This window comes from Chinchilla lanigera, unplaced genomic scaffold (assembly GCF_000276665.1).
Source record: "Chinchilla lanigera isolate Chin_1 unplaced genomic scaffold, ChiLan1.0 scaffold00019, whole genome shotgun sequence".
Taxonomy (NCBI): domain Eukaryota; kingdom Metazoa; phylum Chordata; class Mammalia; order Rodentia; family Chinchillidae; genus Chinchilla; species Chinchilla lanigera.
The window spans coordinates 28,560,650-28,588,537 of NW_004955420.1; the positions used below are offsets into that span (position 1 = coordinate 28,560,650).

The following is a 27,888-nucleotide window of genomic DNA, read 5'->3' on the forward strand; positions in this document are numbered from 1 at the left end:
GCAGCTATAGTCCCTAACCCTCGCCCTCATCAGTGCAATGGGGCTCACAGTACATGCTTGCCATGAGCCATCATGAGCTACCACACGGATGGTGAGGATTCTCAACAGGATTTTCCCACCACAGGCTCTGAGCACATCATGCCTCCTGTGACACGAGCAGAGTTCACTAGGTACAGACCCCACCTGTGCCTGCACCTCTGTGTCCTCGGCATCCCGATACAGGCAAACTCAGCGAAGGACAACTTTCGTGACTCAGCCTTGATGCCCAAGCCTGCTGAAAAAGCCACGCCAATCCTTCAGACTTTACAATCACCTGGCAGGCCAATTAGGGCTGTAACCACCTGTAAAGTACAATGGGTCTTCACTGAGTCACCTGTCACATGAGGGCAGGAAGGAAGGTTGGAGGGGCTTCCTGAGCGACGAGCCCTTCACTGCCGGCTTCCAAATCAACCTGCAAAACTTACAATGCTGGAAAAGGGAGGGGGAAAATCTCATCCAAGCACCAAGAGGAAACAGAAAGTATTTGTTTTAGAGCCTGCAGATGGAATAAAGCCTCATTTCCATTTCCATATCAGTTTCTCAGCACTGAACTACAGTGAAATCACAGCCCTGTGTTTTTGAAAACAGATTCCGCAGCTATGGAAACGAAGCTGTCACCACATTCTGACTGCACCTCAGGACCAAGTGGAAGAGCTTCTCAGCACGGACACAGCCCCATCTGCCCAGCAGTCTTCTTTTCCACAAAATGCGGTTTACTATAATCAATGTGAAAATCCCCAAAAACTAGTTTTCTGGACATATCACACTGCAGTAAAAGTTCCTTCAACTAGCGATTCCCACATCAGACAACTGTGTGGAAAGGAATTTTACCCCTGATTTTACTAACTCTAAACAACCCCCAGAGGCAAGTAGCCTTCATTCAGTCTGCATGGGGAGTTTGACTCAGGGCTGAAACCAGTCCAGTGGGAAGGGGTTCTCTACAAAGCGCTAGCACCAGCACCTGGAGAGAACTTGACAAAAACAGGGCCCCACAGCCACTCCCAGTGAGTGGTCCAAAGCAGCCGCCACACTGCCACAAGCAGCAGCACAGTAATTAGGAGTGGGTGGCTTGTGGGCAGAAGCTGAGCGTCTGTGTGCCAGCACACAGAACTGTGTGGCCCCAAGAAACTGAGGCCAGGGCCAGAGCAGCGCCTCCCCACCCCTCCCAGAAGGCACCCAGTTTGCCTTGCTGATCAGGATGAACCACTTACTAAAGAAGTGGTCAGAACAGGCAGACACGGGGCTGGGGACTTAGCTCAGCGGCACAGCACCTGCCTGGCAAGCGCAAGGTCGTGAGTTCGATTCCCGGTACAGAAAAAAAAAAAAAAAAAAAGAACAGGCAGACACATACCGGCCAAGCCCACAGTCACACTGTCTGCAGCACAGCCTTCACGTGAGCAGCCGTGATAAGCAGGCCATAAAGACAGAGCGAGACAGGAAGTGGACACCAGAAACGTGGTGGCTTGGAACTGGGTGGAGTGGGCAGGGAGGACCGAGTCCCCAGCAGTGGGGTCCCCGCTCCTGCCTGCTCACCCCTTCTGGGGCCTCACCCCACACTGCTTTGCCAAGCCAGCTGTCACTCATCCCCTCGGAGACCCTGCAACTGCAAGGAGGCGGCAGCACCTCTCCACAGCCTACTTCCAAGGCCACACCCTCCTGGGCTCAGGAGGGTCACACTTTTATGGACAGTGCTCTGTTTCTCTCCAAGGTACTTTTCAATTTCTAATTGCCAAGTCTTAAAAATCAAAAGTTTTCACATAAAAATTCTAGTTCCCCCAGTCTTGTGCTGTGTTTCCAGGTGGGGCCACACGGGCACCCCTCCCTGAGGTGCTCCTGAATGGCACCTGCTCCTGGCCCAGCCCTGCACCCGTGCTCCGGTGGCTCCGTCCCTCCTGCCATCTGCCTGCCTCTGGCAGCACGCCACACAGGAACAAGGATGTTCGAGAAGGGCTTTGTTTTCTCATGCAGGGTAATTCTGGTCTTGGCTGGTCCTCTTTCTTATATCAATGCCATCTCTGCAAAATTCCAGTTGAAAAGAATGTCTGGAAAGGGACTGACTTCAAGCAAATTTCTAATATTTATAACTGCAGCATACAAACCAACATAAAAGATACTTCAGAAACGGTTAGAATTCACACAAGGAGAATTTTCTCCATCAAACTCTACAGCCAGAATTTCACAGGGGAATTCTGTTAGACATTCGAAGACCAGATAATCCCAATGACACTTAAACTGGTCCAGCGCACAGGACATAAAATCACATCGTAGGACTGATACCAGGAAGGTAAGCATAGTTCAAGGTTTTAAACTCCACTAATGAACCTACCGTTCATATTACTACATCTAAGGAGAAAAACCATGATAATGCCCACAAATGCTGAAATATCTTCAATACAGTTCAACATCTTCTTCCCCAAAATAGTACTCCACAGAACAGGAATTGATAAGTGCACCCCTAACGTGAACACCCACAGCCCACAGACCTGGAGTCAACACCTGATTCCATGGGGACCAGCAACATCTACAGTGAGGTGCAGACCGGGACAAGGATGCCCACCAGCTCTATCACACACAATGTGTCAGTCATTAGTGAACAAAATCAGACCAAAGAAGAAACTTAGCAGCGTCACAATGAGAAAAGAAAGCCGGGCGTGGTAACACACACCTGTAATCCCAGCACTCGGGTGGCTAAGGTAGGAGGATCACTGCGAGTTCAAGACCAGCCTGGGCTACAAAGTGAGCTCAACGCCAGCCTGAACTGCACAGTGAGACCCTGTCTCAAAAAAGACAAAAAAAAAAAGAGAAAAGAAGTAGTGAAATTATCCCTTCACAAATAACCTGATCCTACTCCTGGAATAAGAGGACTAACTCAAACAATAAAGGGGCTTAGTAAAGTAGCAGGGTATGTTACAAAAATTTCTATTATCACATTACACAAAAGCAACAGACTTCATTTTTAAATTTTTTTCTTTTGAGGCAGGGTCTCGCTATATAATTCAGACTGGCTTCGAACTCCCAGTGATTCTCCTACCTCAGCCTCCCAAGTGCTGAGAATACAGGCACGCACCACCACACCTGGTACAACAGACTTCCTATCCATGGACAATAACTACCAGTTAGAAGACATAATAGAAAATAGAATCCCACGCATCACAGCAAAATTAAAATGCTACTCGGAAACAAACTGTAAAAGAAATATGGAAAACATTTTTTAAATCACAGAACATTGTTCATTATGACATGCATTGTAAAATATAGGAAGCAACCTAAATGTTTATATGTAAGAATTTAACCAAACAATAGAATACTGTGCAGCAGGAAAAAACAAAGTAAGAGAAATATCTCCACAAACTGACTATGGAAAGCCTCCGGAATAGATTCCTAAGTGAAAAATGAGAGGTATAAAAGGATCGCTGCTTTTTGTACATGAAAAACTCAATTGTGAGTATGGTTTTTTACAAAAAGGAACAATGAACTTGATCACATGGGGAGTCAGCAGAAATAGAAGGCATTGGGGGTGACAAGCCATCTCTGGGCACCTTTTCTACATTTTGACTTTTGACCATGTACCTGCTTTACATAATCCAAAAATTAAAATAGTCAGTGAAGATGAGGGACCCTTAAACTGCATCAAAACAGAAAGAGATGAACCTAATTATAGAGTCAATTAGCAGCAAAAAATGCAGAAGAAAAGAAAGCGTCAGCATCAGCCTCACCTTGTACTCTGTGCACAGGCAGTGGGAGGTACTTGGGGGGACACGTGCAAAAGGTGATCCTGAATGTTATTTAAGGAGTGTGTTGATGGTCATGAGAAGGGAGTGAGGAATTTTAAGATTAATGTAACATATTTTCTGTAGGTGTGGGAGAGTTGGAAGGGCAGGGCGAGCACTGCTAACAGGAAGGAAAATCCCTTGAAATGGTCAGTGTGGGTGGAGTCCGAAATTCCAGGGCTAAAGCTGGACAGGCAGGTGGGGCAGGTCCAGGCCAGCTTGCCACACCACTCAGGGCACTGACCACACTGCAGCCACGGTGGCACTGCCCAGGAGCCCATGCCCACAAGAGTGTTGTCTTTATTAGGCAAACCATCCACACAGCAGGGCCTGTCTCAGCTGCAGAGCCCGTCCCAAGCTGCCCAGAAAAGTAAATGAAACCCATTGCAAATACACCCTTAATGTGCTAAGTCATTTTCAGAGACATTTTGGTTCCCAGGAAGTCTAGCACACACATTTTAAGTTTGTATCTTAGCAGCAAATAGTCGATAAGTGGCTTAAACTGCTTATTAGTGCACTTGTTTTTCTATGACAAGTTTGTAAGAAGCAACACCATTCTATGTTTCTCTAGACTCACAAGTTAGCGTCTCAGATTCCGGCGGATAATACCTGAGAGTTCTCAGGAGTTGTACTTGGGTAACTCAGGACACCAGGCTGGCTAAAAATGTGTTGTGCTTCTCAAAGTCTCCCAGCACCGCCTGCCGTCTGTGAGGGGAGCATGTATTCGTGACACATCACTACCACTGGATCAGGAAGGATTGGAAGTCTCTCTTGTGTCTTGGATATTTGTTATCGATTGTTCTGGAACCACCCCCAACCTACCTGCTTAAAAACAATGGCTATTCTTTGGCTGGCAGAGCTTAACTGGGCAGTCTTTCTGTTCAGCCAGCGATCACGTGTAAACAAATGGATGTGGGGCAATGTTCAAATAAAACTTTATTTGCAACAACAGGAGGTGGAGAAAACTTGGTCTGAGAGTATAAGCACTGCCTCCAGGACTGGAAGATCATGCCTGGAGTTCTGACAATGCTACTCACTAGCAGCATGGCCTTCGGGAGTGGCTCTTTCATGTCTGAAACACCAAATAGTGTAGTCCCTCCCCCAAGGTGATGGCTATAAGGTCCAAGTGCACCGCACAGTCCTCTCCATAAGACAAGCATGGCTTGTTCCAGCTTCAGGGCCCACAGGACCACTCCTAGGGGCGCTGTGTGAAGTTCAACCAGGCCAGAGAGAGGGGACAGTTGGGCACTGTGTTCCCACGAAATGAAACCTGCCCTGATAGTAAGTATTCTGCAGCAGACTGAACAGTCTTTGTTAGAGACCTGGCACTGTTGTGCTCTTTCTCAACAGCAAAATACCTTGTTTTAAGGCAGACAGAAAACATTGACACAACCCATATTTCACAAATAAGCAGTTCCATGGTCAGCAAAAAGAAAAGAATAACCACCAAGGTCTTCGGAGGCACAACCATGTAATCACACTGTATCTAAGCTGGTTTGCAGCTTCCAAAGTTAAACAAAACATAGTCTCTGACTTGTAAAACCCTAAAAGCATCACCAGAATTGTTTTAAACATGTGGATACAAGCTTATTTTTGAGAATTGGCACTGGTAGAAAAAAAATTATTCAAAAGCAAATCTGTCCTTAGCCAAATGGAACTGAAGCACTCTGCTCACATCTCCTTACAATGCCAAGCGTCTACCAGGATAGTAGCACTTTCCCAAGAACAACTGGCAGCCTTCTACCTCCGCGTCTGCAAATTTCCATTTCTTCCCCAGGACAGCAGGCAGACCAGGAGCCAAGTGGCTGGCCCATCATCTAGACCCTGCCCTCACCAGCAGCCTCTCTCAATGTCAGCAGAGCAGCTGTCCAGGCCCACCAGAGACAGCTGCATTCCGGAAGGCTGGCATCAGCAACATCCCAGAAGGGTGCGGCCCCCAAGCCCTAGAGAGAGTGCCACGGCTGTCCCTTTTGGATTAGTATCCCCTTCCCAAGCAGCCTGAACCAAGTCCAAGGCGGAGCACTGCAGGATAAAGCTGAAGCCCTGGTCCATGGATGGATAGGCAGATGGACTTGTTGCTCCTGACTCACAGACTAATAAACTGGTATTTATTGTTGGTCTACTCATTCATAAAACAGAAGGGAAGGAAGGCAGAGGACTTAGCATAACACAAGCAAAAATGAACATTCCCAAAACTCCTTTGTGCTTGTGCTGGAGCAGAACAGTGTTCTCATGTGATAGCTGGGAGCCTATATTAAGCATCGCAGCCGACGTTCTAAATCAAGTTCAAGTGGCGCTGAGTCCGCGTGACCCCAGAGCTCCCTGCAGCTGGCGGCTCCCCTGCATCTCCTGCTTGGGAACTGCAGTCCCTCCCACCAGCTTCTGCCTGGGACAGTGTCCGTCTATACCCAGGGATGAAGGAGAGACGAGCTGTGAAAGGGCTCTGTGTGTGCACGTGTCACACACACATGGCTATGCAGTCCCATCGATCCGGGAAGCCCGAGGCTTGAGTTATGCTGGATGTGAACACCAAGAAGCTGGGCCAAGGGTGGGTGGGAACCCTCTGTACTCTCTCTCCGTGCAACTCACTTTTCTGTAAACTTAAAATTAGGCCAGAAGAGGTCAGAAAATGAAGCCATGTGTGGTCGGCTGCGAGGCCAAGCACTCTCATCCACACTGGGGCCTCCTGTAAGCCACGGAGTTCCCGAGGGCACTTAGTCCATTTAGCCCAAAGGAAGTTGGTGAGAGCCTGAGGGGCTGCCCAGCACCCCACATCAATGTGACATGAGGGCTCGCTCCCAGGGGCAGACTGCAAGGAGAAAGTCATGAGAGAGGTCAGGCATGGTGGCACACCCCAGGCATTCCAGCACTCTGGGAGGCTGAGGCAGGAGGATCACAAGTTCAAGCCCAGGCTGGATAACTTAGTGAAACCATATCTCAAAATAAAAATTACAGAAAGGGTGCTAGGGATGTAGCTCAGTATAAAGGTCCTGGGCTCAATGCTCAGTACTACTAAAGTAAATAAATCAGTAAAACCAATGAGGTACTTGGGAAGCCAGGCCTGGAAGAGAGGCACTCATCTCAGCACTCAGCTCCCCTGTCACCGGGGTCAAAGCACCCCATCCCTGCCCTCACAAAGACAAAGAGACCACACCACACCAAGGACAGCCTCCGGTGTGCCCTTCATCTTTTTAAGTACACCTCAAATCTTTTTTATTCGGCTTTTCTGGGGGCCTACTTGCTATTTCCCAAAATATAAATACAGAGCAAAATAACACACAGCTTATAGGGAGTGGGGAGACAGATCTTTTGCAAGGGCTAAGGGGACCAAGAGATGGGGACATAAAAAGACTGATGGTCACGTGTATGCACCAACTCCCCACAGTGGACATGATCACAATGTACCATGAACATGGCAATAAAAATAACAATGAAGCCGGGGATGTAGCTCAGTCACACAAGTGCCTGCCTGGCAAGGGCAAGGTCCTGAGTTCGATTCCCAGTACAAAAACAAAAAAAGAAAAAGAAAAAGAGGTGAGCAAATCCCTCCATCAGGAGAAATGAAGCACTGGCCCTCCCAGCACTGACACGGGGTCTCTACTGACTGGCGTTCCACTATGGGACTCTCCCAATATGTCCCACGCCGTGGCTCTTGCACTCAGCAGACACAGACCCCCAGGAAGCCCTAAGCAGCCCTGTCCAAACTGCAGCCTCCCCAACCCTGCCCTTCTTTCTCTCTTGGAAGCTAACCCCTCTGCTGGGCGTGGTGTGCACACCAGAACCACAGCTCCCAGGGCAGCAGAAGCAGAAGGATGCAAGTTTGAGCCCAGCCTGGGCTACACAGTGACTTGGCGAGATCCAGTCCCCAAATAAATACAAAACAAGAAAGGGGGAATCTAGGGGATGCAGCTCAGTGCAAAGGCTTGGGCTTCCAACCCCAGTAGCACAAAAGAAACAAATGAACCTAGCCCCTCGCGAGTACAGCAATTCATTCCCTCGCTCTTCATCCATCTCCCCAAATGGAGCACAAGCACAAGCATGTGCGGCTGGGCTTCGGTACTTATGCTCACCTGCCCAGCCCTGCGGGTTTGCCCCATCTGTCCAGACAACATGTTCTTCGGAATAATGAGCAAAGAACGGATGTTATACAGAAAGGATGTTTCTTACACAGAAAAAGAGATAAACACACTCTGAGCTGTGGCATCCAGTGTGTCCCTCGTGCCTTTCAATCCCGTACTGGTGTCCACATGGTGCATATGTCACTGTGTCTGTCACCTGGCTCATTCCTCCACCTCCGTGGCAGGGTGGGTTACCATCCTTCCCACCACAGAGGAGCAGCGACACCAGGACGAGAACCTAACACCTAGCACCTTGGCTAGAACGCTCTCTGCCATCATTAGATATCTCAACACTGAAGGCATTTTCAATTTTTTTCCTAGAAAATAATAATCTTTCTGAGCTAAATCATTTTTCAAAATACAACACAAACATTAAAGAAAATCATATGTGACCACCCCGTGTTCTTACAGGAAAACACACAGGAACACCTGGAAGGGCCACAGGAAGCACTAGGAACTCGCATAGGCACAGGCTGAAATGGCCACAATCCCCACCCAGCTACTGCCTGCATGATTTTGTTGGAATCCATGAAGAAAGACTACTAGAAAACTCACATGCACAGGAGCCCGTGTGAAAGTTCCATGAAGTCCAAGGCCTACTTCCATCACATGTATGCATGTATGTACATACATGTGTATCTCACATGCATATACATGTAATATGTGCACACAGAGACAGCAGGTGGTAAATGTGCACCTTGTTTCAAAGTCACAGCACGAAGGTCAGATGGTAAAGCGACTCTAAGATGTGTGTATTTTGGTTTGAAACTCTGAAATCAAGGTGTGTCTTGCAGACAAGGGTACCCTCCTCAAATGCCTTTGTAACGCTGTCCCTCAGAGGACAAAGCAAGGGACTGCTCACCATCTACTGCAGCCTCTTAACTCTTGGTGACATAGGAAGGTCTCTATTTCTTTAAAATGAAGGGTAGCACCAGGTGGTGGCACACACCTGTCATCCCAGCACTCAGGAGGTTGAGGCAGGGACCGCCAGAGTTCCGGGTCAGTCTGAGTAACACTAGTCCACCCGTGGCATGCAGACAGCTCCTACTTTCATATATACACCTTGTGCTGGCAACTGAGACTGTCATAACTCCCAGAGTGCTCTGCCCATCCTGGATGAACATCCCTGCACACAGCTCTGGGCGCCCCTGAGAAGGGAGGACAGTTGCCCAGCAAAGTGGCCAAGTTGGACAGGACCACTGAAACACGACAAACCTGCCTCACACTGGGCTGGGTGGGCACATTCAGCCAACAAACACTCGTGGCAGGAGAGCGCTAGGAGGCCACCGAGCCGGTGCAGGCAAAGGGAAGGAAGTCAGCCCGCGCTCAGCTGCAAGGAAGCTCACAGAACAATGTGTTCCATTTTATTGGTATTAACATAAAACTCTTGTCCATTCTTTCTGGTTTCTCTAAACACAGGAGAGTAAGAACACAAACACAAGCACAAGTGTGGGCTTGGTGGCAGGTGAGTGGGTGAGCCACAAGGTCACAGAGCACTTTATAGAGAGGAGTACAAGGTGGCCCACACTGGGCCTCAGGAGGCAGCCAAGGTCCACTCTGGGTCCTCGGGTCCAGGATGAGGGCCAGCAGACAGTGGCACACCACAGCCTGGGAAGGAAGGGGCGCCTCCTTCTGGCCTCCTTCCCATCCCCAGGAATGGTCCAAGGTGGCCGGCTGCAGACAGTGCCAAACCCAGGCCCACGCCACAGCCGACAGGGCAGAGGCCACCCTGCGCGCTGTCTCATCTAGGTGAGCCATCAGGAGCTGTGGTGGACAGAGCCTGCTTCCACCAGCAAGAGAGTGCGGCAGAGCAGGCGCATAACGGGCAGTCCTCCTGCTCCTCTCTCCCTTCTTCCGGCTTTCCTTCCTTCCATGCTTCTTGCTTTCCTTCAGTCTTCCCTCCCTACCTTCTTTTTTCCTCCCTCCCTCTCTCCTTCCCTCCATTTCCTCCTCCTCTCTTCCTCCTTCCCTCCCTCCCATCCTTCCTTCCTATCTTTCCTTCCTTCTTTCCTCCCTCCTTCCCCTCTTCCCTCACTTCTTCCCTCCCTTCCTCCTTCCCGCCTTCTCTCACTTCCTCCCTCCTCCCTCCTTTCCTCCTTCCCTCACATCTTTCCTCCCTCATTTCCCTCACTTCCTCCTTCCCTGTGTCCAGAAGTACCCCTAAGGCTGCCTGCAGTCATGGTGGAGAAACATTGAATGGACCCCTGGCCCAGGGCTTCCCAGCCCAGCTATGCTGACACAGGACTACTCCATGTTCCTGGGCACCCGGCTGTCCATACACCTGAGAGAACTTCAGGGTGGCTTCAATCACTACGCCTTCAAATGCGCCAGTGCCACCTCTGCTGTCAGGCTTGGTCAGAGAGGCAGAAGGTGCCCTTCAGCACAGGGCCTATTAATAGCAGCAGAGTGTGACTCGGGCTCCAGGCTGGCCCCAACCATCTGAATGGCTCTCCTCGAACTGAGGCGATTCAGGGACTGACCTCTATCTCTCAAGCAGGACTTTTCCTTAAACCTTGGTATTATGAAAGAAAAGCCCAAGCTAAGGATGCAGAGCAGTGTATGATTACAACCAGGGCCAAAAAAACACTGAGGACCACGAATTTCCAAGCAATGTATGACCATTCAATACTGTATCCCAACACGGCACACACTTGAACTTAAGATGCAAAAACTGCATACTTTAGAGCTACATTTGGGACAACATTAAAGAGCAGAAATATTCCCCTTTTCCCTAGATAGCTGAGTAAACAGGACAAAAAGAACGCCTTTAACTTCGTATTTTCTAATATTCACCTCAGTGAAATCATCTAATAACAGTCCATAGGTTTGCTCAACACAATTTACAATCACTACAGCAGAAAAAAGTCTGTTTATGCTGAAATATTTCATATGTTTAAGATGCTTATGTCAGATACAATGCAACTGAAAATCCATCCAGAAGCACAAGAAGAGCCATGCAACACCATTATCCATCGAGGAAATGAAAACCAAAGTCACAGAAGACACCACTTCTCACCCAAGGATGTCTGCCATCCACAAGACAGGTGACAGGGCGACCTGGCGCTCAGACACTGCTGTAGTAACGCAAAGTGGACCCAGTAGTCTGGAAGACAGCCTGGCAGCCCCTCAAAGGTCGACTACAGAGTTCCCCAGCAGTCCAGTGACTCCATTCACAGCTGCTCCACTACCAAGAGCAATGAAAAGCTCATCTCTGGACATTCATGGAATACTCTTCACAACAGCCAAGAAGCAGAAATAATCCGGAAGTTCATCAGTGGTGAATGGGTAAGACGCTGAGCACAGAACAGGTTGTGAGCTACCAGGGAAGGGATGGAGCACTGAGACATGACAGAAGCTGGCACGAAGGGCCCCGAGTTGTAACTACACTCTTGCAAGCAACCAGTCAGAGAACTGCAGGCCCAGAAAGAGGTCAGCGGGGCTGGGGCAGACAGCTTATGAACTAGAGGGTCACCACAGATGAACATGGCTTTCTTTCTGGGGTGACGAAAGTATCCTAAAACCGGTTACAGTGGCGACATTACAGCCCTGGGAATACACTAAAAGCCACTGGATTCTAGACTTGAAAAGGATGCACTGGTATGAGGGCTATGTCTCAGCAAACCCGCTATTTTTTAAAGGTTTTACAAAGTCTTTTTTTTTTAATTAATTTATTAATTTATTTATTTATTTATTTTTGTGGTGCTGGGGATCAAACCGATGGCTTTGTGCATATGAGGCAAGAACTCTACCACTGAGCCACATCCCCAGCCCCTACAAAGTCTTTTTAAAAGGAGCGGGTGGTCATGAAGGAACAGGAACAAGGCCAAACGTTCTTTGGGGCACTGAGGTTGTTCTATACCCTGTGCGTACACAGCAGCATGCACATGTCAAGATCTATAGAGCTGTATGCCAAAAGAAAAAAGTGAGAGGACAGAAAAAAATGGAAACAAAGTTTTTGTAAATAAGGAGGGTAGGGAAGTGGGGGGTGGAGAATCAAGATATATCATGTACAGGTACAAATTCCCTATTATGAATGCAATCATTATGTATACCTAAGATGTACCAATAAACTTAATTAAAATTCAAAAAATAAAATTTCAAAAAGTTTGCTCTACTGTACAATTTTAAAAATAAAAATTTTTCAAAAGTCTATGACTTCCAGCTAGGTGTGGTGGTGCACACCTGTCATCCCAGCACTTAGGAGGCTGAGGCAGGAGGACTGCTGTGAATTCAAGACCAGCCTGGACTACATAGTGAGGTCAGACCACCCTAAACTACATTCTAAGATCTTGTCTCAAAAACCAAAAAACAAAACAGAAAGTCTATGACTCCTCTCAGCACTCAGGGAGGCTGAGGAAGGAGAACCTCAAGTCCCACCTGCGTAAGTTAGCAAGCACTGTTTCAAAAAAATGTTTTTTAAAGGCTGGGGATGCAGCTTAGTGGTAGAGCACACCTGGCCCCCATCTCCAGTACCATTAAAAAAAATTCACAGCTTTGGACAGACACAGCTGGCATATTAACAAACATTCAGAGACCATCTTGGCAATGATTAGCCTGGAAACGGGTAGCTGACTCACCTCTTGCTGATTCAGTATCTGCATAATTGAACCAAATAACCAAGCTATTTCTATTTTCCACCATGCATAGAATTCTCACCATATAGAAAATACTGTCAGAAATTTTTAACCATCTGAAAGTAAGTATGTTGGTGGTAAAAGGGTGAAGAGCCATTTGAATAAACAATAAATGTAAAAGCCTTCAAGCAGAAAGCACTCTCCCAGCCCTGGCTGGAGGAAGGCCGTAGGTCCTAGCCTGGCTGTACCACAGCACCAGCGTGCAGGGCCCTGGTGCTTCTGCTCACAGCATAGCAACAGGCTCCCGAGGCCAGGAGGCTGCACAGAGAAGGCTTTCTAGGCTCTCAGGCAGGGCAGCCCGTTCAGGCTCTCACAGAGCTCAGGGCTCCCCAGAGGGCAGCTCCCCGGTGACCGTCTGGTCCCTGCTTCTCACTCCCAACCAGCCCTCTGCACATGAATGCTGGACACACAGAGCCACAGTGGTACCACAGCACAGGTGGACAACTCTCGTCCTCAGGACCCCCTGCCAGGTCTCTCCCTGCACAGTTCCTACAACCTCCCCTTCTGCCTCAGTTTACCCAGGTGGAGCACAGGGCAGCAGGGAAACCAGGCCCCAGGGCTCTGCAACCCAGAGGCAAGCCACTCTAGGACACTCACTGATTATGTCACCAACTACATGCACAGCACTGGCTCAAGAGGAGCCTCGGAAAGTGACAGTGGCCATGACTGCCACAGATAGCTCTGCAAGCACACGCAGTCACTCGTCACACATACACATCCCACACCCTAAGGCAGCACACTCCAGAAAACTGGCCTCAGGGAACAGGGAGGACTCGATTCAAGGAGAGCAAGAGCAGGAGAAATGCCGCTGAAATCCGGGGTGGACCTTCGTGCAGCCAGAGATCTTCCACACCAGCACAAGGTGGCCTCAGGAAGAGCAGACTCTTAGGGTCAGAGACTGGGTTGAGCAGCAAGCCCGCAGCCGGGCACAGAAAGCAGAGGGCCTAGGGTTGCATTTTCACAGTCACTTCTGTCCTTGGCTGGGGCCGGCTCCACCTGCAGGCAGGGTCAGGCACAGTCAGTGTGGCTTGGCTCAGCGAGGTCGTCAGGAAAGGGGCCAGCTCCTAGCCGGGACAAGGGAGGCAGCAGCTACCGCAACAAGGTTCTGGTTCGGTCTCTGTCTCTTCCTGTCCCTCTCTCTACATCTCAAGCCCAGGAGAAAGGCGGGGTGCCACAGAAGAGGCCTAGAGAGAGGACCCAGCTCCTCCACGAGGGACCTCACACACACCTGAGGGTCCTCACGCCTCCTCCTCTGCTACCAGCACTTCCTCCTCCAACCCTCCTCCTGGTCTGCTCCCAGTCTTTACTTTCCTGACACAAGCCCAGCTTGGTTGTTGCACTACACCAACTGTAAACATGCAATAACAGCAGCCCAGACAGAGACCATAAGGCCTGTCGCCTGAACGCATGGCAGAGAGAAGGGACCATTGTGAGGGACAAGGCCCGGGAGAAGCAGAACTCATGAAATGGCCATTGTTCAGGAAAGGACAGCTGGTTTCGTTCCAGGAGCACAGGCAAAAGCAACACTGAGCCACTGCGAGCCAGCAGGTGGAAATGGCAATGGAGTGGTCCGAGCCAGAACTCAGGGTGAGCCAGGAGCGCCAAGGCCCTAGCAGCCATGGGACAGCGTCCCCAGGCCTCCGTCCTCAGCGCTGCTGATCTGGGCACCTTCGTCTGCAAGCCACAGAGCAACAACTTGCAGAGTCCCCAAGGGCCCCTCAGACCCTGCTACTTCTGCACCTGATGGGAATAACACAAGTTATTTCTTCCTAGAAATTGAATCTTGCAGCCTCATCAATCAGAGCAGAGTCCACCCAATAAGGCATGAGAAGGCTTAAGCAGGGACCAGAGGGGCCACTTCCAGGGAGCCCCTGGGGAACAACTATACTCCATTGCTGCCCTAGGACCACCTGAGGCTCCTGAAAGGCCTGCAACAGACTGCTGCCCACACGGAGCCAGGGATCTGCGTTTCTAGTAGCTCCCCACCCCAGCACCGAGCGTGTGGGGTAGGGACAACTGTGAGGACTGGTGCTCTAAAGCAGCACAGAATCCAAGCCACACCCCCAAGACACAGACCTCTCAAGTCCAGCACAGGGCTGACATCAGGCCCAGGAGCCCTTCTGAAGCAGGGTATTTAGTTGTAATCATCCTTAGATTCTCTGTGCCTGGACTGCACTGTGGCCCCTTGCTCCTGACAGCATCTGTAACTCTACTCACAGAAGACCTGGGCACACAGTGCACGACCATATCATAGGGCACAGGGTGGCTTCAAGACACAAAGCTGGCAAATGAGTCATGGGGTGTTGCTGGGCAGCAGAGAGAACAGAGCGAAGAGGGGGAAGTCTAATAAGCAAACAACCCAAGCCAGCCTTGTCTGGGCAGCACCAGGGCTGTGCCTGGGAACTGAACCTATGTGACTGGACCACCACTGTCTTTCACTCCTGGAAGGACAGAGGACCACGGTCTCAGAGTGCTCTTCCTTCTGGCTCATCCACCAGCCAGCACCAGGGCCCGCCATCTACTCCAGGCCTGTGGGAGCCTGTGCAGCCGCAGGACCATCCAACGTGTACTCAGCTGCTCTGGGCAGTCCAAGAGAACAGAACCAGCACAAGCAGAGCGCAGCAGAGCTTGGCCAGCTGGGGACAGGGGTGAGATAAAGGGACGCCCCCTCCCAGCGGGCATCTGACCTCGGAACAGGATCAGTGCCACCTCTGCCTTGTGGAAAACAACAACCCAGGGACCCTACAGAGTTATCAAAGGCAGGGCCAAGGAGGACCTGGACTTCCCTGGCCTTTACAGGGGCTAACTCAGATGACTAGGGGCTGGAGAAGGCTGGCTGCACCATCAGGACTGTGACAGCAACTCCGAGACCTGCCACCACCAGCCGTCAATGCCCTGTGCCCCAAGTCCATGCTCCCCCACCAACCTGGGAAAGGAAAAGCCAGCAGTTGTCATGAAGTGGGGCTAACTGTGTATTAGCTCTTCTGTAAGTAAAAACAGAAATTCTCCCTTAAAATAGAAAAGGCAGCCCGCCGTAGCCTTCACTGTCCACTGAAACTAGAAGTCTCCTGAGGACTGGGATCGGGCTTGCCGCCCAAGCAGGAGGAGCCGCCAGAGTTCACACAGAGAGCGTGTGACCACCCTGGGCAAGTGCCTGCTTGCCTCCCCGAATAGCAGGCAGGGCGGCTGGGGTCGAGCACCAGCCTTGCACACACGAGGCCCTGGGTGCCGGGTCCCCAGCACAGCAAAAAAATAAAAGTGAAAAACCAGAAGCCCAGCAGGGCCATGGACGCACTGGAACAGGAGTGTGTAAAAACCTACACACCTAACACACGAGAGCCCTGGCGCCTCACCCTAGCCAGCTCCAGCAGCCAGGCAGAAGACTGGAGAGATCCACTCAGATCGGACAAGGAACAAGCAGAGGCAGCCGGGTCCCTGGGGAGAAGGTGAAGGGCCTGGACCCTCGCCACAGCTGCCCTCACAGGCCGTGGGCAGGCTCCCACAGAAGCCCAAGCAAACCGGAGTAGGAGTCTGGAAAGGACCGTGCACGGTGAGAAGAAAATGTCGGACATCATCACGATCGCTCTCAGGGAGGGCAGATGCCGACTCCAGAACTTAAGAAGAGTACAGATTCCAAGAATGGACCGGCTCCCGAGAGCACTTCCAGAAGCTGGAAAACTGTCAACAAAAACAAAATTGAATACATAACAGGACAAAGGAGAAAGGTAGAGAAACCTCCAAGAGAAGAAAAGATGAGAATTAAGAATAAAGATAAGGAAAATAGAAGATCAGCGCCAGAGGAGCTCAGGCATAAGAGAGGGGAGTAAAAGGAGGAAATTTCCACAGACAGAGGGCAATGAACATTCCTGGGACCGGAGGACATGACCTAGATGGAAAGGGCCTGCGAGCCCCCTGTGGTGGACAGGAAGTTCCGCACAGCATCCAAGTTCCAGAAGCTTCTCCAGCCGCCCAGAGAAAAACGTGCAACACAAAAAGGAACTGGGACACGATGGCAACCCAAGATTCAGGACAAGGACACAGCCCTCAGCTCTGGGGACACTCATGTCACCCCAGTCCCACACCCTTTCCTGCTGCCAGCCACGTGTGGCACGGCATCCTGACAGCACCATGGGCGCAGTCAGAAGAGAAGACTGGCCTCACATTGTGACAAGAACATTCCAGGGGTGAAGAGAGAACTGGGAGCCACTGTCGTCTCACCTGGCTTCTAGTGTCATGGGACACTTCTAAAGCCATGTCCACAGGTGTAGCAGGGACCCCTGGATGGAGGGCCCAGGGCTGCACAGGGGCAATGTGATGTCAGGCCTCGGGGGACCACATAGGCAGGAGAGAGGGGACCCTGTGGAGAAGGGGAGACTCAGATGCACACCAGGCGCTGACGGGACAGGCAGAGGTCCTGGGGCCTGAGATGGCATGGACAGATAGCAGGTGCTTTTGAAGGTGCAAAGCAGGAATTCTGCTCTCTGACATGGATGGAGCAGAGACAGGGCATCTTCTGTCCCCTCCCCTTTGTGTGGCTTTCCAAGGGTTGTTTAGAAAGCTGCGTGCGGCAGGGCTTTGTGCCACACATCTGTAACGAGAGGCTGAGGCTGGAAGATGCACGTGCAAGGCCAGCCTGGGCAACTCAGTGAGCCCAGTCTCAAAAACAAACATAAAAGAGAAGGAGCAAGGTGAGGTGGAGCACACCTGTAAACCTGACTGTCTTGGCAGGCTGAAGCAGGAGGATCCCAAGTTCCACCCTAGTCCTAGCAACTTAGCAAAGCCCTGTCTCCAAACCAAAAATCGAAGGAAGGCTGGGGGTGTCGTTTTAGTGCAAAGGCCTGAGTTCAGCCCCCACTGCCACAAAGTAAGGAAACGAATGGCTATGTGCACGTCACCGTATAGACACCACAAGGAAGATGTCCTGGCAGAATGCTCCCTTCTGTCAACACCAGGCACTTCTGAACAGCGTGACTTGGGGTGGATTCTGGCTTTCACTTCTGCTCTTTCCTTAGTAGTGAGAACTTCAAAACTGGCTGGGCTGGGTGGAGCATGCAGCAGACCCTGAGTTCAATCCCCAGCTCCAAAAATAAAAAAAATGGAAATTGGCAAAACAAGTCAGTTTTAAATTTTTTAAAAACTCAGCTACAGGTTTGTACAGGCAGGCTAATCTCTCAAATCATGGGCACCCGAGCTTCAGCTTCCTCCGTTTCTCACCTGCCAAGCCCAGCACAAGAGACGGACGGGAACAGCAAGCCTTAAATAAGTGCATGTTTCTGCCTTCCACATGTGCTAAGTGATGAACCTTTAGACTTCTGTGGTCCTCATTACACATGTGAAGGTAACTCAGATATATAGTAGCTATGTCACTTTACTTTGGCTTTTGTTTGGCCTGGGTTGTTTTGCATTGCTCCGTTTTTTCAGTACTGGGAATGGAACCCAGAGCCCTCACACTGAGCTACATCCTCAGTCCTTTTTTATTTTTTATGTTGAGACCTTCTCTTGTGAAATCACTAAGTTGCTTACTTTGGTCTTAAACTTGCCATCCTCCTGCCTCAGCCTCCTCAAGTCCTGGGATTACAGGTGTGCACCACTACCCCTGGCAAAACTACTTCACCTTTTAAAAAGTATAAGCTAATTAAAAAGTAATAGTCTAATACCTTCTATGCTTAACTTAAAGAATAAATTTAAATACTAAGTACTAAAATGTTACCCTGAATTAGGTAAAAATGTACATAGGAATCTTCAATTTTAATCAGTCTGCAGCATCCCCTTAAGAACTAAATGAAATTAAGATAATCCTAACAAATGGAGAAAATAAAAAAGCTATTTCAGGACACTAAGGAAATACCAACACTGAAAATGTTCACAATTCATAATCAAAAAGTATACATTTACTCATTAGCAGGAGAGAACTACAGAATCAGCCCCCAAAATATGACCCATTCAAAACTATGCGTGTCTGACTAGAAGATGGTCTTAAGGGAAAATCACATTTCTCCCTCCCCAAATAAGTCAATTCCAACAGTCTCGCGCTGGCCCTGATTGATACTACATCAACATGACTACAAACTGGACAGCACTGACTTCTCTGCCCTCCCGGGAGGCAAAGCACACAGATACCGCAGGCATCTCCGAGCCAGGACTCCAGAAAATGGATTAGACCCTACAGTGGATCTGAAAGGTCATTATTAAAATTCCAGTATCACCTTTCAGGTCCAAAATCTAAGCCAGCACAGGGCCTGGGGCATCTGAAAGGCACCAGGATGTGCAGGCCTGGCTAGCCAGATGTCCAGCTAGCCAGACTGCCCCTCCCCGTCCCAAGCCAGCTACCTCCAGAGACCACCACTGAAGGTCATAAGCAGCACCCATGTTCAAAATAAAGACAGTGACCATCACAATCCGTGTCCTTTATTTCTAATAAATTAAAGAATCATTTAAAAACTAAAAGCTGGCCTCCTACCAACCCAAAGGCAGCCGAGTCCAGTCATCAAGTGCTGCCAGAGGTCAAAGCACTGTTCTCTTTCAAACCCTTCTGAGCTGCGAGGGGCTGCTAACACCCCAAGAGGCCACAATAAGAACCGGGGGTACCAAGGAGCAAGCCACGTGCCAACCCTGCAGGCAGGAGGGCCTGGCTGCGATCCCCCAGGGTCTGGAGTGGGAAAAAACCCCAGGCCAGCATTGGAGACAGCAGCCATCAGGAGCTGCTGAGGCTGCTTGCAGGGCCAGCAAGGACAGAGCAGGGACAAAGGATTCTCAGGACAAAGGGCAGCAATGGGGACGAGGAGGAGAAACACTGGGGCCAGGAGAGATGGGGAGGCACATCAAGAAGGGGCAGGAGGCGGGCAGAAGGAACAGGAGGACTGGAGGGAAGGGCCAGCAGCAGAGACCAGCTGGACCAGTGGCCCCGTGGTGGCCGACAGCTGCAACGGCCGCAGTAACTCAGCTGGGTGTGGAGAGGGGAGGGGAGAGACTCGGAAGAATGCCTGATGCCAGCCTGGTGGGTGAGGGTCTCCTCAGACGCTAGCAGTAGTCCCAGCAGGGACAGTGGACACAGTCCAGACAGCAGACAGCCCGCATGCCAGCCACGCTCACAGCGCACTCCTCCCAGAGCACATACCCACTACGAAGCAGGCAGTGTCCTGGATTCATTTTCCAAAAGAAAATGAACAAGCTTTAGTTCCATCACAAACAATTTGCAACCAGAAGTGAGTTCTACCCAGAGGTCTCTACCTGGTTGAAAAAAAGGCTATTTTTCACTTCACAGAAGTCCTGAAAAAAATAATATGAAAAATAATAAAGTAATACTCTAAAAAGGAATCAACTATACCATAATAATAAAATAAAGGACAAAAAGGTGGGCTCATACATGCACCATACAGACTCAATAGATGCAGAAAAAGCATTTGACAGGTTCAATACCTCCCCCATGAGAAAACATTCAACGAACCAGAAATAAAACTTTCACAGACTGTACAGAGAGCATCATCTACGACATCACAGCTTGACAGCCATCAAAGGCGGCAATCAGGAAGCCACAGGCGTCTGTGCACTCTTGCCACATCTACTCAGTATCACACAGGAAGCTTCAGCCAGAGCAATGAGGTGAAGAAAGAAAGAAGAGAGAGAGAGAAAGGAGGGACGGAGGGCAGGAGGGCGCAGAGGGAAGAAGGACAGAGGGGAGAAGCCACATTGAGAAAGAAGACGAGAACTATCTCTATTTGTAGGCTACCTAACCTTAAACACAGAAAATCCTAAAGAACCCACAAAAAATACTATCAGAATATAAAAATTCAGTGAAGTTACAGAATACAAAATCAATGTATCAAAAATCATAGTTCTATATACTAGCAATAAGCATTCCAAAAATGGAACTAAGGAAACTATTCCACTTATAATAGTATCAACTAGAATAAAATACTTAGGCATAAACTTAACAAAACAGTACAATACTTATACATAGAAAACTACAAACACCACAGAAGGAAATGAAAGAATATCTAAACCAATGGGAAGAACCTCATGTTCATGAGTTAGAAGACTAACACTGTTAAATGGCATACCCCTAAAATTTATCTACATATTCAATGCTGTCTTTTGCAGAAATTAACAAGCTAGTCTGAAAACTTATATGCAAATGTCAAAACTCTCTTGATAAAGAAAAACCAAGTTGGAGAATTCACACTGCCTAGTTACCAAACTCACTACACAGTTATCCAGACAGCGCAGTCCCAGCACAAGGATACACAGATCAGTGAGAAAGAACTGAGAGCCCAGAACAAACCCTGACTTTCATGGTCATTTTCATTTTCCACTCGGTCTGGAAAAAACAGTCTCTCAACAGACAGTGCTAGGACAACCAGGTATCCTTGTGCCAAACAATGGCACTCAGCCCTCCTCACAAAAATTAACAGGAAACAGATCAGAGACGTGTAAGAGCTGACACCATAAAATTCTGAGACGAACACACAGACCTTCACAACCTTGGGGAGATAATGGCTTCTCAAATGTGCTACAAAAGTAGAAATTGGTACCCAGCACAAGCCTGTTATCCCATCACATGGGAGGCTGAGGCAGGAGGCTCTCCATGAATTCAAAGCCAGCCTAAAGTACACAGTAAGTGCAAGGCCAGCCAGGAATACCCTGTTTCAAGTGGGGAAAAAAAGCTAAATAAGAATTCATCAAAATTGAAAATGTTGTACTGATATGATACTAATGAAAAAAAAAAAAAAAAGAGTAGGAGGCCCATAGGAGAATAGGTGGCCCAGAGGAAAAAATACCTGCAGGTCACACATCTGATGAAAGACTGCATTGAGAGCATAAGCTCTCTAACTCCCCAGAGTGGCCTCTATGCCCAGCCTGAGCACATCAGCCTGTCACTCGTGCTGCCACACAGTCCCAGAAAGCGAATGTGACAAAACCCTGCCCTGGTAGAGCCCCCAGCCAGGGGGTGGCAACCTCAGCCACCAACTCAAACCACCCCTGAAGGCCAGTGCAGGCATAGGTCCCCCAACTATAGCCCCCATCACTCAAATGAAGCCTCGTAGAGACGTTCTCAGAGGCCACAGGTAAAAGCACCAGTGATGGCCACGCAGAGACTCTGGCACGATGGTCGCCTGGGGTCAGGAAGGCTCCCGCAGCGCACTCAGGTCAGACCTCAAGACCGGGACAGCAAGGACAGGCCGTGCCCGTGGAGTTGTGGGTAGGCTTCCCACAGCGGTGACACGGGAAAGCACAGCAGGTGAGGGGATGGCAAAGGCTCCCACGGCCTCAGCCCAGAAGAGGCACAGCTCCTGTGGGCCCATGGGGAGCTCTGGGCTGCATTAGCAGGGGATAACAAGCTTCGGGGTCATGTTAGCAGCCGAGTAGAGAGACACATAGCACTCTGTCCAGCAGAGCCCGGGGACGTCCGACAGGCCACAGGGCAGCAGGTCAGGAGAGGGCAGAGGGAGCAGGGGCGAGGGCTGGGCTGTAGGACAGCCCCACACCTGGGCAGGTGGGTAGAGGCTGGCGCCCACCGCACAGATACCACAGGCAGAGCTTGGTCTGGATACGGCTGCCTGTTTGAGGTTCCATCACCAGCCCCACACCACCAGGGATGGGGCGCCTACGGGAGTAGGTTAGGGTCCCTCCAGGGGCTGAGGGACATGGTGCGCTCTTCCTTCTTTCTCCTCCCTCCATGTTCCTGCCATGCTGAAGCCCCATGTACAGCCCAAGCGCACACAATCAACCTCAACTAACAGCTCTCTCCCCGCCAGCCTGTCCCTGTGTAAGAGGTTCCTCTCTGGCACCACGCAAAGTTAACAACGCCGCCTCACACGCAGGCAGGCAGGTCTGGACCAAGAGCTGAGCAGCACTGGCAACCGCCCACAGCACTGGTGAGGTCCCGGGGGCAGCACGCAGGCACAGATCAGGGCACCCTGAGGACGCCAACAGTCTAAAGGTGCCTGGAGACAGGGACCTGCAACCACCAGTACAGGAGGCGGAGAATTGGAGTTCGAGGGAAGGAGGAGGTGCAGCTTCTGGGCGGCCAGGAAGGAATGTAAGAGGAGAGCGTGAGGGCAGCGCAGACCCCACAGCCCCATGGACTCAGTCCCAGTGCCCCTGCCTGCGCCGCCATGCAGCAGCAGGTAACAGTGCAGGCGTCTCGTGGCCACAGGGCCAGGGCCAGGGAAAGAGGACACTTTAGTGAGAGCACAAAGAAGGCAGCGGGCACACACGAGGTCTAGAAAGGTGGTAGAGACTGCAGCACCCTGCGGGCCAGGGTGCAGAGTCCACAGACAGGACCACAGGAAGACACAGCCAGGCGCAGGGCCAACCCGCCCAGGCAGGGCAGAGCGCACGTCCCACACGGCACAGCCGGCTGGGCAGCGGGCGGGGAGGCCAGGATGCTGACTCTGCTGGGAGGGGGTGGGTGCAGAAGGCAAAGGGCAGCAGGGCAGGTGGCCACAGGAGACACGAAGAGTCTAAGACAGCAGCCCTGCTGGAGGCAGCGAGAAGCTGAGGAAACATGCAGTGTCCAGGCAGAGCTTGTGACCGTGCTTTATTGGTTTATGGTGTCCTTCTGCTCAGTCACAGGTGACTGTGCCGCTCCCACGAAGGTGGGGCAGGTGTGGCCAACTACACAAGGGAAGGACAGCGGTCTCAGTGCCCAGGACGGCAAGGAGGCCTGGAGGTCAGGGCGCATAAGGACAGCACTGAGAGTGTCAGAGGAGGGGCAGGTAACTCCAGGTGACATGGTCCGGCCCCTGCTGTGCAATGCACAGTCACGGTCATGGTACTAGGTGAGTCACCAGAGCCTGGCGTGACGCAACAGGACAAGGGAGGAAGAAGGGTGAAATCCAAACGTCACCTGTGCCACCGAGTGAGGCTGGGAGCCCCCTCACCTTGTGGGCAGGTGCTCCGTGCATCACCACCATATGCAGAGCCTCAGTCTACACGTGGAAACCTAAGGCTCCCTGGCCCAGAGCGCTCCCGAGGGCCCAGAGGCCCAGCTCGGCTCCACCCGCAAGGCTGTGCTTCCCGGCACTCACAGAGATGGGGTAGATTGCATTATTCATGCCCCAGCGATCCCTTGTCCCCACACCAGAGCTCACTAATTGCCCCTCACACCACTTCAAGCAGGAGGTCAGGGGCCCAGCTGCCACTAATGAACCTGACTGTCCTCCTTCACCCAGACCCGGGCCAGCGATTACCCTGAGCCATTAGCAAGCACCCAGAGCAAAACTGAGTAAGGCCCTAATGGGCCTAGAAGAACCCCAGCAAGAGAGTGTCTTGTAGGGAGACTCAGCCCAGAGCTCACGCTTCCAAAGGCCGGGCCTGAGTGGGAAGCAGAAGAAAGAGCTCCCGCCGCCTCTGCTCCAAAGCAGAGCAGCCAGAGTCCGGCTTCCCAGGACAATGAGCTGCGTTCCATGGATACCAGTTGCCCCCACTCTTGTTTCAGGGATTAAAAAGTGTTCAGTGCCACCATTTTGGGGGAAATTTTATTAAAAGTGAAGAAATAAAAGACAGCACAGGAGCCACACAAGTCCACTGGCTCTCTCGGCTGGTGTTTTTTATTTGATGTCCACCGCAGAAAGGCCTGGAAGAGTCCTAGGCTGGGGCGAAGCTTGCTCGATCAGGGGTACGGCATCTGAGCAAACTCAGTGCCCCCACAGGAGTAGCCACAGCGGTGGTGACTGGGCAGTGGCAAGGTCACTCATAGAGGGGTGTGGGGGGCAGGGCTGACTGCTCATGGTCTGCAGCACAGGAGGACAGCTGTGACTGGCCGCAATTAATTATTTCAAAACAGCTAGTAGAGGGGACTGTGATGACATGTGTCTGAGGGGACAGCTATGCCGATTATCCTGATATGATTGTTATATGTCATATTCACAATTAAAATGTCGTACTGCCCAGGACCACAAAAAACCACACTATACCCCATGAATAGGCATACTCACTGCATGTCAATTAAAAGTAAAAACTGTCTCTAAAATTACCCAGCACGCAACACTCAGCCCAGGGTCAGGGCACAGAGGAGGCACTCCTGAGCCCCACCAGGGGCAACAGCCAGGCCTACCCCGCTGTCCTCACTCACAGAAACCCCCAAAATGGTCTCACAGACTGCAGAAGTGCCATGATTTTCTGTCCCAAACACCCCGGATTCCAGGAGGCTCCGGCTCTGATTCTCTGGCGAAAACCTCAGCCACACTCCACCTGAACCCTGCACCTTTCTTCAGGCTGCGGCCAGGCACCCTCAACCTAGCTCTGGGCCAGGGGACATGAGCCCCGCTCGTCCCATCCCCTCCCGTGCAGTGGGCCTGGATTCACCCCCAGGCAGTCATCCCCAAGGCCAGGGCTCCGTGGGACGGAGTTAATCTCAGACTGCTGAGCAGGTCGGACTGACGATGATGAGTCTGGCTCAGCCCTTAATCTCGTTACAGTCTCCCGCCCCTGCACCCTGCTAGGGAAGGGGTCACAGGCGTCAGAGAGGCTGCACTAACGATGAGGGAATGGGTGTTACGAGCTCACACGCGGCTGTCCCCAGGCGCAGGGCAGCAAATTTCACAACACATACTAAGCAAGTACCACAGAATGGCGCCAGAACCCGCCAGAAACTTTCAACTCAGAAAATCCAACAGGAGAGGGAAATACTGTCACCGATCGTCACTGACACCTGGCTCTGGGATTCAGGCCTATCTTATTGCTTCTGCCAAGGGAAGGACTTTCTCAGACACAAAAGATCCCGTTTTCAGCTCTTGTCACCTCCAACTCCATCACTGCTGTGGTCCAACTGCTGCCCACTGCCCGACAACTCCTGCTGCACTCTCATTTCACAGGCCCCAGCAACGGTGTGCATCAGACCAGGCCCTAACGCTGACTTGCACCTGCCGGCTCCCACCCCACCAGCCGGCCAGAGCTTCCAACGCCCGGGCACATCGCGCCCAGCCACTGGGCCAGTGCCGCCCCTCCTCAGGCAGGCCAGTGCAGACCCCTCCCTCTCCCAGCCTCCCCTGCACCAAGCAGCTGGGGTCTGTTTAAAAAACCAATCAAACCTGGTGTGGTGGCACATGCCTGGAATCCCAGAACTCTGGGATGCTGAGGCAGGAGGATTATAAATTGGAGCCCAGCCGAGGCAAGTTATCAACTTAACAACACTCTGTGTCAACAAAAAACATTTTAGAAAGAGCTGGGCATGTAGTTCAGTGTGAAGGCCCTGGGTTCAATCCAGGCACCATGAAAACAAAGAAAAAGTCCATCAACTCGTGTCACTGTCCTGCTCAGAATCTTCCAGCAGCTTCCAATCACATTTACCTCCTCACTGCAGCCTGCGGGCCAGGGGGACATCTTTGCTGTCCAAAGCCTCTGCTGCCTCCTGTTTCTAGCTGGCACATCTTATACCATTGCTCAGCCGCCCCAGACCCGGCTGCCAGGGAAGCCACTTAGCACACACCTAGACCCCTATCTGCCATGTCCAGCCAGGCTCCTCCCAGCACCCATGCCTGTCTGCTGGCCACCTACAAAAGTGAACCACCACTGGCTTCTGGAGTAAGCACCCAGTACCTAGCACCCAGCACCCATCCTGGCATGGAGACCACATCTGCTGGTTTACAGAGCAGCCCTGGCCTCCTCCTCTGAGGGAGGTCGGGAGGGAGGCCCCGACTTCACTCTCCGCCACAACTTCAGAGGAGTTTAGGCTTTCAGCTTTTTTATCCAATCTTTTTTACAACTGAACAATGTTTGAAATGCACAAGTATTTTTCTAAAATAAATGAATTTACTTTCTTTGGCAGGAAAAATGTCCAGATTACAGCTTTCCTTAAAATGTATTTCTGACAGTGGCAACCATTATTAAAAGAAACACCATTTGCTCATATTATTATTTTTGAAATAAAAATAAGATCAGGAAATTATGTCATACTTATAAAATGAACGTAAACGCCAACATCTCTGCACCAAACAATAGGAAGCAAGTCTACCGAAGCTGGCTTCCCCACGCTTCAGCACGTACCCTGAGGTTAGAAGGCAGAACAGCCCTTCCCATAGGAACTCAGCAAGAGCAGTGAGTGAGTCGGTCCCGTGGAGTTCACTTGTGATTCCCAGCTGACATGGGTCACTGCAAAGTGAGGGACGCTTTTACTACACTGACAAGAGGACCGAGGGCAGCAACAACAGAGAGGGGCACCACCAACAACCACACCCAGAGTGTGCGGAACTGTGCGCCCGTCCTGCTGGAAGGGCAGGACGCTAACCACGCAGTGCTGAGCAGGCACAGGTCAGCCTGGACTTACCTGCTGCCTCACACTTTCTGTGAAAGGCCAAGGTGCACTTTAATCTAAGATAGGCAAACTTTCTTCTCGTCCCACTCTGTTCTTTTCTAGTTCCACACAGGTTATGAAAGAGGGCTCAAAGGAGCGAAAAAGGCAGTAGCTGCAGAAGAACAGGCAGAGTGAGGACCAGAAAAACAGAGAAAGAAGCAAGAAAGAGGCAGGGGAGGAGGTAGAGAGGGAGAAAAGAGAGAGAAAGGAACAAAGAGAAACAGACAAGGCAGAGAAAGAAAGTGAAAAAACAGCAGGGAGAGACACAAAGACAGGGAGAGAGACAAAACAAAGACAGAGAAAGAGAGAGAAAAGGAAAAAGTCCATGGGAAAAACAGTGGTGTATTTCATGGAAAAGTTACGTGTTAGAGCCTGTCCTCGCCGTGCACTGCATTATGCCATATGTGGGAAGGAGCAAGGCTGGAGCTCCGCCTGGGAACATCTGCGCTGGACTTGAGAGCCCTAAGAATAGCACAGCTGGTGTCCCACAGTGAGCTCAGCGCCCATGTGACCGCTCCTTCCTCTCCTCCACCCTCAGGCGCAGGCTCCACTTCCTCCAAGGCGCTCAGCTTTCCCAAACCACTTGGCCCTGCCTCAGCCAAGTCGCTCGAGCGTCCCTTTACACAGAAGGGGATCCTAACATGAAGGGTGCATGTCAGCAGTAACTGAGAACAGCCTGAGGAGCCTACAGATACTAAAAGGGATAATCGTTATGCTAATTGGTGGAATAGAGAAAGTCCCGAAACAGACTTAATACAACACTTAGGAAGTGAAGATCTGAATACCCGTCTATTAAAGAGGCTGAATTCCTAACACAAAGCCTTTCCACAATACAGGAAAGCCCAGGATGTCCCTAGGGCACCTGCCACCAGGGTTTGGTCCTGACCCCACCAGGGTCTGGACTCCAGCTCTGGGGACACCAGTCTGGGACAGGGAGCCGGTCCAGCTCGAAGAGCGTTGCTAGGAGGAAACTAGCACCACAGAAGAGTAGGGGGCAGAGAGGCAGACAAAGAAAGGGGATTTCCCAGGCC

General features: G+C 50.9%; 1 long non-coding RNA gene across 1 annotated transcript in view; it reads right to left on the minus strand.

The window, feature by feature from the left end:
• Window positions 1–27,322, minus strand: part of LOC106148364 — a 38,598-nt gene extending 11,276 nt beyond the window's left edge. The window contains exons 1-2 of the long non-coding RNA XR_001233731.1: window positions 27,220–27,322; window positions 26,831–26,969 (exon numbers count right to left, since the gene is read on the minus strand). This is a non-coding gene — a long non-coding RNA (uncharacterized LOC106148364). The remainder of the gene's footprint in view (window positions 1–26,830; window positions 26,970–27,219) is intronic.
• Window positions 27,323–27,888: the final 566 nt, after the last annotated feature.